The 13,547-nt window shown below is 32.0% G+C and overlaps 1 protein-coding gene across 2 annotated transcripts in view; it reads right to left on the reverse strand.

The window, feature by feature from the left end:
• The window catches only part of KLHL1 (kelch like family member 1), a 326,182-nt gene that overhangs the window by 156,348 nt on the left and 156,287 nt on the right, over positions 1-13,547 (reverse strand). The window lies entirely within an intron of this gene.

Genomic DNA, 13,547 nt, shown 5'->3' on the forward strand with positions numbered 1-13,547 from the left:
AAGTACTTTACCTATATAGCTCACGTTTGATATTATATTTCCTCAGATAAAGGCCAAAATTATATTTATGCATATAATCACACATGAAATATATATATTTCACATTATACACATAATGTCAAACATTATATTGAGATAGAGAGAGAGGTCAAGGAATTAATCATTATACTCTATTTGACCAAAAATGGTAAGAATTTTATTTTTCTGCCTTTATTTTGGTATTTTTATTATAAAAAACAATTTCTACTTTTCTCCAACATTTTGATAATAAACATCACCTCTCAAATTTTATACATTTTGTGTTGTTTTTACAATGAAGTGAATTTGAGTGCTTTAGTCTTTCCAAAGATTTGCATGAAAAGAAATATGTGAACAAACATAAAACACACTAGAGTTGATGGCCAGGGTTAGGAGCTAATCATAAAAAAGTAATTTGGCTGACAATAAAAACAGTCAAATACAATATGTATTTATTCACTAAAAATGGCAAGCTTACTCTCAAGTCAATATCCATAGAACAAGTTTGCTCTCTTTTTTAACCTATAAAATATTCCATAAGTTGTAGATAATATCTCAGTGAACATCTGTGTTCTTTTATTATTAAAGAACTATTAACCTTAACAGTAGCAAATGTTTGGACTGAGTTGGAGCCATCTAGACCATGTATTTTCTGTGGTATGACTGAACTCCAAATTGCAAGGGTAGCATATTTCCCACACTTGACTAGTCAAAGCTGCATTTGAGGAGAAATTAAGGGATGGATACATAGCTTACTATGAACTTGTTCATCATATGATGTGAAAAGGTATATATTAAATGTAACATTCTTTATTAACAGATCTAGAAATACTAATTCCAATTAGGCTAATAGTTAGATTAGAGTAAAATTATTCTCATAATAGTACTATGAAAAACCTACTGAACATTTACAAATAAAGTATATATTTTCTCTTATAACTTCAGGGCAATTTTCCTTGAAGACAAAATAATTGTGATAAGACTTAGTATTCTTTTTATTAAAATTATTGAGAAGACATTTCTGTCATAGGAATCATCAGGCAGAAGAAATAAGATTTTAATAAAAGTCATGTTTGTTGCAGTAGAGTCAATACAAAAACTACGATTAAGATTGTAGTTCCATGTGTAGTAACATCCAACAAGAATAAACACCTAGCAATTTTTTAATGAAAAAATAAAACCTATCTCCTGAAAGCTAAAAACACTTGAAAGAAATTAAAGAAGACTTAAAAAATAAGACATCTCATATTTATGGATCAGAAAACCTAACACTAATACTGTTAAGAGGGCAACGTTCCCTAAACTGATGTAGAGATTCAATGTAATCCTTGTCAAAATTTCCACTTGCTTATCTGTGCATTGACAAGGTGATACTCAATTTATAAGACACCTGAATACACACACAAAAGAATAACGTTAGACTCCTTATCTCATGCCACAGAAAAATTAACTTAAAAAATAACAGAACAAGATGCAAGGGCTAAATACATAAAAGTCATAAAGGATAACATATATGGAAATCTTTGTGACCTGGTTTTTCTCAACGATTTCTTAGTTATAATACCAAAGTACAAGTGGCAATAGAAAACATATTGGACGTCATCAAAATTAAAAATCTTTTTCCTCAAAGAATACCATCAAGAAAGTAAAAAGTGATGAGACTTTTTAAGACTACATAAAGAACTTTTACAACACCACAAGAAAAAACCAAATAACCCAGTTTTAAAAAATAGACAAAAAAGCTGAACAGATTTATCTCCAAATAAGATATACAGATGCCCAATAAGTACAGGGAAAGATGCTCAGTTTTAAGAGGCATTAGGGAAATGCCAATTAAAATGGCAGAATATCACTTCATACTCATGAGCATGGCTATTATCAATAAGAAAATCAATAACAATGCCTCACAATGATAAAGAGAAATTGAACCCTTATGTAAAATGGTGCAACCACTCTGAGAAACAGTTTGGCAGTGCCTCAGAGTCTTTAGCCCAGAATCAACATGTAACATGGCTCCTGATTACATATCCAATAGAAATGAAAATATTAGGTCCAGAGAAAATCTCATTAAAATGTTCAACACAGTATTATGCATAATAGACTCAAAGTGTAAACAATTCAACTGTTCATAAACTGATGAGTGTATAAATAAAATGGGGTAGATGCATAGTGTTACATGGCCATAAAAAGAAGTACCAGTACATGCTAGAACATGAATGAGCCTTGTAAAGATTACTCCAAGTGCAGGAGGCCAGCCTGCATGGTGTATGATTTCATTTTTGTGAGATGTCCATAATGGGAAAATTTATATAAACAAAAAGTCGATTACTGAACGCCTAAGACTGGTTACTTTGGTGGGTGGAATGAGGAGTGACTGTTACTCAGCATGAGTTTTCTTTTGAAGTGATGGAAATGTTCTAAAACATTATGGTGATGAAAGTAAAATTCTGTGAATATACTAAAAACCATTGAATTATACAGTTTAAACTGATGAATTGTATGGTGAGTAAATTACATCTTAATAAATGCTTTTGTAAAACATAAAACATATGGAAGCAGAAAAAAGTTTATTCATTCTTCTACAATCATATGTTGATTCTCAACTTTTATTAGATAATGTTTCACTTATGATGACACTGTTTTTAGTAATTATAAAGTGGCACTTATTAATGGCACATTATCTAAATACGCATTTATATTTCATGAACTTTTAGATTTAACGGGGCATTTGTAAAATGATAGACTGAAATGGACCAGTATGGTCTTAAACAAGCTTCATCATTTTACAATTAAGGATAGAGATCTCAAGCTAGTTGCTCAAACATACATGGCTTTATTAAACATAGTTAAAAAGTCAGTCTTATGATTTTCAGTGCATTTTCCCTTATACTTTACCTTGTTTTTCTACTTAAGAAGTGTCAAAATCATTAAGTTCCTTCAGTGATCAAGAGATCATTGGAACTTTTAAATAAACTAGCTAAAAACTGAGACTGTTGGTCAAAATTAAAGCAACACTACTGGGAACATATTCTAGACAAAATTAATAAATAAGTAACAGTGTGCCTTAGACTTTCAGACCATGTTTTAAAGAACTAGCTTAGTTTATCTGTGTAGTTGAAGTTCATTCTGTGATATCTATGCCAAGAATTTGACTAATATTTTCCTCAAATCTAAGTGGTATTTGTTCTGCACTGTCATAAATAGTTTTAAATATAAACTTCAAGAAATATGATATTTGAGTAGTCGGTTTGTACAAAATCTTATTATTAGTCATGGTTTTCGGTTAAAACAACAATAAGTAATGAAAAAATATTTCCAGGAAATTATATACTTAAAAAATCTAATTTATATTATAAATTATATTGACTTTAAAAAAGATAAAGGGAACTCTAGATTACTATGTAAGTTTCTGTTGTTGGCCATTTAGATAAATCTGTTTTGTACAATACTAATGCTTGATATTGAAGAATACCACTGAATGATGAGTTAATGACTGGCCTGTGCTATCCTGCTTACCCAAGATAATTCTTGTAATTGAATACATTTTTCATCTGTTGATCTATCAGGAAACTTCTAAAATTTTGCTCTGGAACTTGAAGCTTCACTGATTCTCATTTCTATTGCCAGGGCTGCCACAGAATACATTTACTATGAGAAGTTTATATATCTTGGTGTTGTTTAGCTAGTTATTATCAAGTTTTATTTGTACTAAGCTGGAATATATCACTCATATTTTTGAGTTCTCAAAATAAAATAAAGTATAATTCTCAGAGTATTCTATTGTTTGAAAAGTAAAAAAAAGAGAGAGTGCCAATTTACAGTGATGAATTTCAAATGAGTTCATCAAAGTGTCCATTTTTTATTCTAAAATATTCTGGTAAAATATTCTGTCCTATGCCAATGATATTTCAATCTGACAACTAAAACAAATAACTAAAAGCTTTTTACCTGTTGTAACAAACTATTTATATGTACACCACAATGTGGGCCACTTACAAACCAAGCGTTAGTGTCTTTGAGAATAATTGGGGAGTTTCAAGTTTTCAGTATTTAATGACATCCTTCCACATGATCTTTCTGAATAATTATGAAAATGAAACTTACCACATTAGTTTTTTGAAGATGAAGGAAGTACATCATTGTATCCTCAAATGATATCTACCAGCACATATGACAAAGGAAGCTTAATTAATTAATACAATATCCTAATTGTCCATATATGCTGTGGCAAAAGTAGGTTTACAGTCATTCATATGGAAAATAATATATTAATTAATAAATAATATATAATAAACACTATTTTGGATAGAGCAATAAACCTACTTTTGTCCCACTCTGTATTTCCTTTGGTTTCTAATAATGTGTCTTATTTATAAAAATTTATACTGTGAAAGTTAATGTAATAATAATGATCATAATAGCAGCATATATGTAAACACAGATAGTGTGTATTTAAAAAAAACATGTAAACTATGGTTATACAGACTTTACCACTTAACAATACAGCCTTTCTTCTGATAATATATGCAGTCAATGCAGATGCATATCACTGTTTGTATATGTAAATGTATACATCTATATCTTAATCAGCGACTAGATATAATAAGCCTTATTTTTAGCTTAATCAATATTCTTCTACATTAATTGCAATATATTTATTTGAAAAGTATGTATTTCTTTTACATTTCATGTCATCTTCTGTCTCCTCACTATTTTGTTATTATTAATCATACATATACCAGATGTAAAAATAGAAATGCTACTCTGTAAATTGATAGCTTATTTTCCTTTCAAATAGAACTAGACCAGAAACTGAATTCTATCTTTATCCATATATTTGGAAATCTCTTCATGTTCTTTTAACTTTAAATCCAATTAAAATGCAAATTATGTTCAACAAATGATAGAATCATAGAGTATCTGGCTTGAAATTTATTCAATCTTAAATAAATTTACTTAGATTTCATGTTGATAAAAGAGTTCAATTTGTTTAAAAAGTGTTTAATCTTCCTCATTTTCAAGAAAGACCAGTTACTACTTATGAATTATATAACACTAACTTAACTGACATGCCTTTTAATCTTTCTGAAATAAACATTGTCTTACATAAAAATGACAACAGAGTTATGAGTGCTTATTAGAATAAGTCCCACCACAAAGTATACAGTTTGTTGAATTTACTTAGAAAGGTCAGGAGCTGAATCCCACTCTTCGGATTTTTGGTGATTTCCATTTACTACTATCCAGCACTATTTAATCATTCATAATATGTCCTTTTATGTAACTTCCAATCATATATGACAATGAAACATAGTCTAGTGTTAATTATCTTTTTAGAATGTGTCCTTTATATTGTGCCACCAGTTTTATAATTATCCCTTAATAGATTGACGACCTTCAATGAAATCTAAATTTAAATAAGAACAGTTTTCATTTGAAGTATTAAAAATATCATTATGAAGTACTAAAAATATCAACTTTTGAATATAAAATAGGTCCACTGAAAACTTAAATATATGCACACATAGTAGATGGAATGTGTTACCTGTTGAATTATTTTGAAATAACCAATAAATTTGAAGAACTCTAAAGATCATATGTGCATCTTGTATGTATATATTTATTTACACATATATTTAAATAAAGAGGTATGAAAAGTAAAATTAGGCACACTATGAGTATTTTTAATTATTGTGGAATAGGGATAACATATGTCACTTGACAGTATTAATATTTATAATATTCCACTTAAATTGATAAAAATTTAATATATTTTAAGTTATTAACATATGCACATACTTATTATTCAAACATTTATTGTGTGTCTAAAATGAGAAAGGTGCTATACAGGAACTAAGAATATAGCAATGAACAAGTCAGATGCGGATGTTACTTCATGAGGCATGTAGTGTAGCTCTCCCTGTACATAATGATCATATATTTAGAGTAACCTGGGGCCTGGGGGAGCATCTCATTCTCTTCTAAAAGTTATTTTTTTCTTGAATTTGTCTGTTTGTACATTGCATTTCTGAAAGCATTCTTTTAAGGCAATGATCTACCCATCTCTACTCTGCCTTGTGTACAAAAAGCAGACTGGGTTTCCCTTCGGGCACAGAATCATTTGTCATGTTTCTTGTGAACTAGAACTGATTCATCTCCTTTTATGCCTCTTTTAGAAAATTACTGTAAAAAATTCTTAAGCACAGAAGCAAGGGAGGGAGGTGGGTTTGGAGGGGCTGAGGGGGGGTGGGGAGAAAATATGAAAAACTGTAAATGAATGATAATACAATAATTTAAATTTAAAAAATTCTTAAGTACAAGTATATCTTTAACAGAGAAATCACATTAAAAGAAAAATTTAAAAGGCAAGCATAACAAGAATTTAGTCTTATAATTTGATTTATTACCTCATCGGAAAATATAAATATTTTACAATATTTATTCATCTTGTACAAATTATTGTAATAAAGTGAGATTTTGACCTGCATAAAAATTACACTTTTTTTTCTCACTTGAACAAAAGTAAATTACTGATCTTTCTTTGTTGTTTTTAAACTGGGCTTTACAAACTAAAAAGGGAAAAAAGTTTCTGGCTTTACCTCCTTCTGACATCATACTGGAAGCCCTTGCTGAACTATTTGCACAATGTAGGCATGTTGCTTATTGCAGAAAGACATTTTATTGATTAAGTGTTCTGAATTGTTACACACTTAGGGACGACTTACAAGTTATACTGAGAATCCTTTAGACGTGTGTTTATAGGAGAGTTTTTAACATTAGTGTTTCTTCTGGACACTTTATTATGTTGTTGCCATAGCATTAATTCAAGACATAGAGCAACCCTGCAAAAACTTAAATCTACTAGACCATTTTTAAAAACCTGATACATTTTAATAAATTTTGTGTATTTTTGACTTTACATAACTTTGCGTTTTAGAAATAGATCAATGGAATTAATAAAATGAATTAGTAAAATTAAAATATGTAAGTGAAAAAATCTTTAAAGTGAATGAAACACTTCTCAAGTAAATTAATATTACATTATCTTCATTATCAACAAAAAAGCAGGTCACATTTCTTAAAATAAAATGATCTTAAGTTTGGATATACAAGCCTGAAATGGAAACATAATTGAGAATCATATGAATAGAAGAAATGGACTGTGCCTAAAATGAACACTTAAAAGATTTATAATTTTCATTGGATACCCTGTGATTATGCTTAGTCTTTTTAAACTGTTGTAAATGCATATGAAATTGTAGATAATTTATAGAACTTTTACTATTAAAAGTTGTATATAGTTAAACCACAATTACATGAGTGAATAATTGTTTATTATAATATTGTTACCTGTGAAAACAAGTTCTTTTGTGGTGTTGAGAGAAAAGAATTTCAATTGACACAAGTGTGGAAAAGTTTAAATGTGGTGGTAAAATTTTATTGGGGTTTAAAGGAATATAACACACCGGGGCAGTCAGGCTCAGTAGCAACTGCCCTAAGATTTCTGTTAATCCTCCATATATTTTCTTGGTTCTCAGTGATGATCAGGGTGCCATTCAAATCATTCAACCCAACTAACTGATTCTTCTGGAGCTCGAGTCCAGCCCTCCTCCAGACCAATCCCTTTTCTGGGACCCACTGTAGTTCCATGCCCTCTATGCGATCTGATTACCTTTCCAGTTTTTCTCACGCCACACTCTGCTCCTTTTCGTCACCTATTTTGCCTCTGAACTGAGCATGTCCAAAAGTAGAAACACTTCTCCGTGTACCATCTTGATTTCTATTGCCCACACCAGAAAGTTCTGCCATCTGATTTCTATTGTGCATGTGCTAGCAGAGGAGTTTTCCCCGCCCCCTCTCTCTGATAATTCAGTACCCAGCCAGCAGCTCCCCTGGGGAGATTTCCTTTCTGCTTCCAGGACTAAAGCTCCTCTGCAGCAGACCCCTGGAGTGTGCAAATCAGTCTGTAAATGCTATAGCTTCCTAGTAGCTTAATGGAATGCTGTCCTAATATCTGATTCAGCTTCCCAGTATATTAAATTTAATATCTGATTCCCTCTGCTTTCTTCCTTATTAATAACTACCTAACTACCTATGCTAACAATACTACTATTTATTATACACCCCTATCAATTCTGCATGATTTAAATACCTTTTGTGTGTGACACTAAGCAGAATTAAAAGTTAATTTTTTAAAAATGCTTTACTCAAATCAATATTCAGTTTTAGCCAGTAGATTGATATTTTATCAATGAATATGAGAACACAAACACTGCCTTTAAAGAGATGGGAGTCTAATTCAGCAATAGGGCAAGTAAAGAAAAACAGGAATAAAACAAGTAAAGAAAAACAGGAATAAAAGGAAGCTTCTCTCTAGCCAAGCTTACACATGCTTATTGCCTGTGGACATTAAGCATCAATGGCAGTTGTTCTTCAAGCCACTCATTATACCCACCCTGACTTCATTTCTTTCTGACCTCCCCAGCAATTCTGCTAGTCAAAATTTGACAAATTGCAACTTGATATTTATATATGAACTTAAATTCATTGCTCATTGCTCATATATATATGAAAAGGAGTAACACAAAGTTAGGATTATAAGAAAAAGAAGATAACATTAAAAAAATTTAACACTAATGCATCACATAATAGTTCTGAGGAAACATATTTTTAACCAGAACTGTATTTTGATGACTTAGAAAAGAAAAAAATATATATGAAGTTATATTTATTCTGCCAAAGGAAACTCTAATTTATGGGTTATATGAAGGATTGTTGGTAACGATAAAAAGTATGCAGCTTGCTAGAAGGCATAAGAAATGCCAGGTATTTCAAAATCATGACCAGAAACCACATAAAGTTTGTTCTTTTTCTCTCTTATTGTCCTAATGGCTTTGAAGGACAAATGAATGGTGTCTGTGCAGGATTTTTTACAGTACTAGATTCTGAAAGGGCAGCTACTCTGGCAATGACTCTGGAAGCTTTTATGCTTGAGTTCTGTGACTTCGACCTGTTAAGACGACTGATTGAACGTGGTCACCTTTAATTAGTCTTGTTGCCACAGCTTCCGCCTCCAGCATAAACACTGTGAAATGTTTCCTGCCATTCTGGCAGCACCAGCCAAAAAGTGAGAGTAACGTAAACAGAGAAAGAACAACAAAACCCCAAGGAATCAACATTTAAAGAATTTCATTGGTATCATCTATGTTTTGGGTTTATAATATCAATTTTTGTCAAGTAATCTGTATTTTCAAGTGTTCTGGATATGAGAAACCTGACATTGCTATGGGTAAAAAATAATCACTCTACATTTTTTAGCATATTAGATAATGCAGGACATTTGTAATGAGACAATAATAAGTTTAAATCCCCATTCTACCCTGTTCTCCTCTGTCGTTCTTGGGTAAATTATTTAACACCCCTAAACATTATTTTATCATTTAAAAAATGGAAATAACATGAAATGTGCAATGGTTTTCAAAGTTTTAGACTAAATAAGTATGTTTGTCATCCAGAGACACACCTGATACACACTAGACACTGAACTGTGTGTGCACTACCAGCTCCAGCAGTGGTAAGCATTGCCATCAAACACAATGGCAGAAGCTCAGGGTTACCACAATCTCTCTGAAGAAGTTTTAAAAAGTGCCGCCAAGGAGCCTATCTACCTGATTAATGATGGAGGTGGACAACAGTAGCAGTAACTGTTTGTATATATAACAAAGCCACAAGTTAATAAGCACTATAAAGAGTATAGGGGATAAGACCATTCTGAAGTCAGTGTCTCTTTATATAAACCCCCCAGAAGAGATTTCTGTGGAAGTGGCATTTGAGCAGAGATATGAATAAAGCAGAGAAGAAAAGATATAAGTATTTGGTAGAAGAGTATTTCTGACCCAGGGAAGAAAAAAACAAAAATCATCAGGTGAGAGTCTGCTTTGTGTAGTTAAAAACAGTAATCAGGTTAGTGTGGCTAAACCTGTGTGAACAAGGAAAGTAATGGTAGAAAACAATATTGGAAAGAAAATTAGAGGAAAACCATGTGTGATCTTGTTGAAGGAATACAGGACTGCTAGGAATCACAGTCCTGAAAAAGTATCCAAGGAACTGTGGGGGTTAATTTATACATTACAAAGTACTAAGTACTTTGTTGGACCAAAACAGATTACAGTGGAAAGCTTTTTTCTGTCACAGAGGAGTTTGCAAGGTAATTATGAGGACCAGTCATAAAAACAAAAAATATTGAGCGCGGGCCTGTGAACCAGACGATCGCGGTTCGATCCCCAGTCAGGGCACATGCCTGGGTTGCAGGCAGATTCCCTGCAGGCCAGTTCCCAGCAGGAGACACACGACAGGCAACCACACATTGATGTTTCTCTCCCTCTCTCCTTCCCTCCTTCCTCTCTAAAGATAAATAAATAAAATCTTAAAAAAACAAACAAAACCCCCCCAAAAATATAACTAATTGTACAGTATAAGGGAGTTAGTTTGTCATGATATTACATAATCATCAGAAGATGAATACTAAAAATTCAAACGAGAGAAAAGATTCCAAGAAAAGATATAAGGTATTTTTTTTATTCACGGATGAATTTGATTTGAGAATGGAAAAGCCATTTAGAATTAGATACCAGAGATTCCAGACAAAAGAAATATCACAGGTTAAGTACAAGTGAAGGAAATTCATAGCACACATTGAAGAAGGGTAAAATTCTATTTTTTGAGAAAATATATCTATGTAGCAGTTTAGAAGCTAGGTGTGGAGGACCATGCTTATCAAAATATTTTTAGAATGGCTCAGTTGGGTTATGTGTTGAAGACATTGTTGGATTAGGAAGACAAACTGCTCCATGATCTACATAAGGAAGCTGTGGATAGAAAATTGAAAACCAGCAGGTGTTGCGTAGAGCTGTGGAAGTGAAGGTTAAGGATTTTTCTACTAATAACCTCAACTTTCAGTTTAATGTGAATTCTTCTCAAAAACACTGCAGAGAGGTGCTGCATTCTTTAAGAACCTGTGGAAGACTCCCATCAACTTTCTCAGTCTGCAATGGTGAAGGAAATCACTTTCAAGGGCTGCCCTAGAAGTTATTTGAACTTTCCACCTGCTCGCATGTCTGCCAGCCACTGCGTGTGGAGAACAATAACTTCCTGTTGTGTCCCACCTTCCATTTCTTGTGTGAATAATTTTATTGGAAAATTCTAACCCAAAACCATAAGGAGAGAGGATTTTGGGGACATGCAGTTCAAGGGGACTCCTATAAAGGCAAAGCTGACCATGGAGGGAAGTGGCACTAACCATCAGTGGAAATAGACAACGCAGAAGAGAAAGGAAGATGAGAAGACTAAAGTGGACCCTGGACTTTTCATCCATCTCCACTCACAGCAGATCAACTCTAATATTATTATTTTATGTATTAATTTTGAGCAGATTATACTACTAAAACAAACAAAAAGAAATACTGAAATGCTACTTTTTTGGATCCAAGTACATTCTGTCAAATACATGAAGACAGCTATTTTCATGCCCACAGGTACCTGTAGTTTTGCCCACTTTTTCTTCACATGAAATGATAAAACATTTACTGTTCTTGTTATTCTCACCTGTCTCTGCTTGTCTTTCTCTAATGTTTTTAAAATGTGATGTACAGAATTGAACATAGGCCTCATAATGAAATATGATTAATAGAGTACGGGGGGGCTATTTCCTTCCATTATTTTGTTGTTACCTGTATATCTATACAGCTAAAATTTAAGTGTTTTAGAATTAGTTTCATCCTTCTGTGTAATATTGAACTTGCAATAAAAATTTCTTAGCAGTTTGTGTATGAAGCACTGCTGAGCTAGGAAACCTTCTCTGGATAGGTTTTGGAATCATCTACACCAACGTGAGTAGCTGAAATAAAATAAATGAATGAAATTTCCAAAGGAAAACTAGCAAAGAATATAAATAGCAAGCACATAGAGACAAGAAGTTAAGGTCTAGACTTTGAAGGTCAAGTGCATATCTAAAAATCTTAGCAAGAAAATTAGAACAGAAATAAATTTTCTTGTGAAATAAACAAAGAACACATAATTAGAAAAAATAAAGAAGTTAATTTAGTCCTGGAGGCATTAGGAAAACTGGGATGATTTGCTATTAGAGTAGTTCACAAGAAAAAAATTTAGCATAATAGATATACTTTCAAATCACCGATTGGATAGATTCAATGAGAGCATGCACATAGTTAAACAAGGATCAGAAACAAAGACAACTGATCAGTACATTTTCTTCACTAAAATAATAACCCATGAACATCTAGAAAATACTGGAGTCGTATGCTTCTAAAAGAATTTAAAATCATGTAAGTTTTAACAGACACAACATAATATATAATTCACTTAGAATTTCAAAAATAAGTTAAAATCCCATTGTTTAGAATGTTGCACATCAGCTAGAATTCTTCTTTGCTTCTGTTTTAAATACATTTTACTTTAAGGCAAACATTTAAAAGTGCCTAAATAAAAAAATATCATTATTATTGTGTGACAAATTGCAAAAAAGTCTAAGCAGCTGCAAGAAAACCATTTTTATTACTAAATTAACAATTTCAAACTAGACCAGAAGGGACCATTAGCCCTGTGGATATGGAAGCATATTGTTCTTTGGCTTAGCTAAGCCAGCAGCAACTAATTGTAATGAAATGTGCATAATTAAATGACTGCGTCTGACTTTGATATTTTAGTGGATGAAGTATGTTCACTGATTTCACATGGTTGGTACAATTTCAGTAGCAGTGCTCTGCCTTGTCATGAAATATTTCGAAAGAATAATTTGACAGTAGAACTATGAAGCATGTATGTCCTTTGTGTTTCTATGTTTTCATTTAATTTACTAATCTGCTTAAATGATTAAAGAAGATAATTAAAATAACATTGAAATTCTAAGAAAAACAGCTGGGAGACTTTTAAATGACTGAATGTCATTAATGGTTTGAAAAGGTGTTCAATCTCAAAACAAGTGCTTTTTTAAAAATTATTTAATTTATTTATCTTTAGAGGGGAAGGGAAGGGTGGAGGGAGAAAAATACCAATGTATGGTTGCTTCTTGTGTGTTCCCCACTGGGAACTGGCCTGCAACCCAGGCATGTGCCCTGACTGGGAATCGAACCATGATACTCTGGTTCACAGGCCCAAGCTCAATCTAATGAGCTACACCAGCCAGGGCTCAATACAAGTGCTTTTTAATAAACAACAGCTATAAAGCTTAATAAGCTATCTCATATAAATTCTTTACTTGAGTTGGAAAGGGAAAGTTATATACTTTATAATATTAACCAAATTATTAATTATGTTAATAATTGTAACAATAACAAAAATGGCTAGCATTTTATATAGTGCTTTCTACATGCCAGAGCTGGTGTTGTGTTTTTAAAGTGAATATTTCTAGTGTATGAAAGACTATGAGTATAAAATTGTTATAAATAACTTTTTTCTAGAATAAAGATACTGCAAAAAAATTCACTCCTTGAAGTTCACATATTTAAAGT

This window comes from Artibeus jamaicensis, unplaced genomic scaffold (genome assembly GCF_021234435.1).
Source record: "Artibeus jamaicensis isolate MK-2021 breed Jamaican fruit bat unplaced genomic scaffold, CSHL_Jam_final contig_415, whole genome shotgun sequence".
Taxonomy (NCBI): domain Eukaryota; kingdom Metazoa; phylum Chordata; class Mammalia; order Chiroptera; family Phyllostomidae; genus Artibeus; species Artibeus jamaicensis.